We start from the raw sequence: 3,225 nt of genomic DNA on the forward strand, positions 1-3,225 counted from the left end.
CAGATGCGAAACCTAACGCGCTTTCGTAGTTGGGAACGTACTAAGGAACAAATATTTCTCTCAACACAAATCAAATACTGTGAGTTTAATTCGATTTAATACATACGTTTTATTTTTTGCTCCAGCGAAGATCACTATTTTCTTAAAGAACATTACTTGTAATATTGTACGTATATATTACGTTCAAAAATTATAATTTATTTGTAACATAAATAATTATATATTAATAAACGATGTATACCTAGAGCAGAAAGCAAACTACTCCCAAGAGCAGCACTTACGTATTCATAGTTCTCGAACTTTTCTATAACGCAATATTTCGACTGTCTCTTATAAAGTCTTAAGAAGGAAAAACCAAGAAAACAAATGAAAAATAACATGAATTTATTATAAATTGTTAGAATAAAGAAAATGATGGATCTTACCTCGATATTCGATTCGGGATCGTCCGCAATCACAAATAATTTCGTGCCTAACTAATATATGCCACAATGAGTGAAAATTTCTACCAGGACTTAGAATTTGGTTGAATATATCTAGAAGAAAGTTTATGAATAAAAACCGGGTAAAAGGTTTAAATATGAGATATATAAATTTACTTTGAGTATCATCACACCAATAAACGAAAGAGCTTTCACAATAATAGGATATGTCTTAGATATGTTTAGGATTCCTTTCACCGTATTATACACGCAATATGATTCATTCAGTAAAAAAAATTGTATTATTCCGTAAAACACTCAACTAGTGTAACGGTAAAAGCAACTAGTGAATTTAATCAAAAAATTGACAATTATAGAAGCCGTATAACTCTTTAAACCGTCCCTACGTGCAGTCGTAATCAAGAGAAAGTGAGGAATGAAGACGAAAACAAACGTTATCGAGATATTACGGTCTTTGCGATGCACTCGATCAGAGTTTACGTCAGCAAATTTTTACTTGCTGAAAGCAAAACATTCCTTCGTACGTACACGTTCTACGCTTGGAATCATAGGTTTTCATATACAAAGGTTGATCCGCCGTTAGATACGCCGTCGACGTTGAGATAGGCGCTCTGTGGTAGGCACGACGCCCTTGGGAGCCTCGCGATGGTTGTACGGCGCACGGGACAAGAAGCGTAGCCGTACTCGAGGTAGCGTTTATCTTTTTCACACGTTAGGTACAGTTTATTCATACATTCCATCATACTGCCATCGTGCGCCTTACCGAGTAAAGTATCGGAAACTGTCGAAGAGAAAAGTATCGAATAGTGCGCGCGCCGTCCTCTCACATGCCCGATCGAAGGATTTTCTTCGTCCGCTGAAAAGCACCGAAGAGAATAATGTGAAGCTCAGCCGAACGTATGTGATGTGTGTATATATATATATATATATATATATCTGCGGTGATGATAGCGATGATACATATCAGGAGTCCTAATCGAACGGTGAAATAATGGCGCGACATTTGATGTCGCTCAACACGAACGTCGGTATACCTCTCTAATTTCAATCATGGCAGGCATTGCGAGAACGATACATCCTCTTGGAAAACTCCAAATGCCTGACTATTCCTGCCACTAGTGGTTCATCATCGTTGGCGCCGGTGCGAAAAGTGGAAATTCCACACGTGCTCTCGTATTATCAAAATAGGACGGAAACAAAACGGAGATAATAAAAAAAAATATAGCGTATATAAATATTTTTATATCTATGATTTTAAGAGCATATAAATACGGGTGTGGATGGAGCAATTTAGTAGATGCTCCGTGCGCTTCCCCTCGCTCAGATCCAAAATTCGTTCCGATCATTTGTTTCCTGAGGTGTTGCTGGCGGCAATTCAGACGACGTTATTGTACCTAAGTAATGATTACCTTACGAAGTAATGAGATCTTCTTCTCGGTCGCGTGTAGATATACGCCCGCAGTATTGTCATGGCGAGTTACATGCGTTATATTCCGAAATTTGTTTATGATGGAGATGACAATAATTCGCGCAGTGAACCGTAGTCGTCGTTGTTTGTCCATTCTACTGCAGCTGCAACTGATGGGTTACCGAGTCAGTACATTCGTGAAATATTTCGACGACGACCGGATTTGAAGGAAAAAGAAAGGAGATTTTATTACAAATACCGCGAGTCGCCAGGAAGAGCTTTCTCGCACTATTGTCAAAAATAACCTGACGAGCGCTGGGATTGCAGTAGACGACGATTCCGGAACTCAAAGGCCAACTCGAAGAGGCGGGACTATAACTGAAGACGACTATATGAATGAAGGAAAGATATCAGGAGTAGGAGCAGGTAAGGCGTAGAAGCTGCCTTAACGATGAGAAGAGATAAAGAAGACGAAAGTGAGGACGGTTGCGCGGACACCGATGACGACGCAGAATGATGAGTCTGTCGGTGGAAGTTTCCACTATCAGAGATGTAGAAGAATCAATTCGACCGAAAAAGCAACGACGATAACGTTCACGACTGCTCCCTAGGATGGATTCGTTGTAATGCTGACTCTTCGTAGTCGGACAGATTTTCAAGAGGTAATTTATTGTGAGAGGTTACTAAGAGGATCGGCACAAATATTTGTTCGATTTGAAGGGTGAGTAGAGCATGGGGGCAGTTTAAGAATAATATTCCTTGAAACGGAATTTGCATCGGACTTAGACGTTTGGAACGTTACGAGATAGTTGGAGCAACGTAAGAAACTGACGAAAACTAAACTAACTAGGCGCACAACGAACAACGTGAAAATACGTTTATAGAATGCGTGTAATGGCGGATGGAATGAGTAAAAGCTCGCTTATAAAATACATCATCGAGGGGACAGATGATAAGCAGATGAACTAAACAAGCAATTTTTGCTCTATGGCATTACATCGATTCAAGATCATAAACGAATAATACGAGTGCATGTACGAGGAAATGCAGGAGGAAGAAGAAGCAACTTTTCTGGATTCGCCTCTTCCAGGATCGATACAAACCGGGAGTTGTTCCAACAGCGGCACCCCAGCAGCCCCTTAACTCGGCGGCTCTTCCATCATAGTCCAAGGACACGAAGTATTTTAAGTTTAACCGGTTTGGTCATTTCGCCAGTAAATGTCCGATGGGCGTCGCATCAAAGGAGATCTGCAGCTTTGCGCGGTAACAGCCAAGAGGAAATCCTGTAAGAAGAAGAGAACGGAATCGAAGATAATAGAATATTAAGGTTTCCGCACTGATTGATACGCGCGTAATACGGCGTAAATTTAATAC

This window comes from Vespula pensylvanica, chromosome 19 (genome assembly GCF_014466175.1).
Source record: "Vespula pensylvanica isolate Volc-1 chromosome 19, ASM1446617v1, whole genome shotgun sequence".
Lineage (NCBI taxonomy): Eukaryota > Metazoa > Arthropoda > Insecta > Hymenoptera > Vespidae > Vespula > Vespula pensylvanica.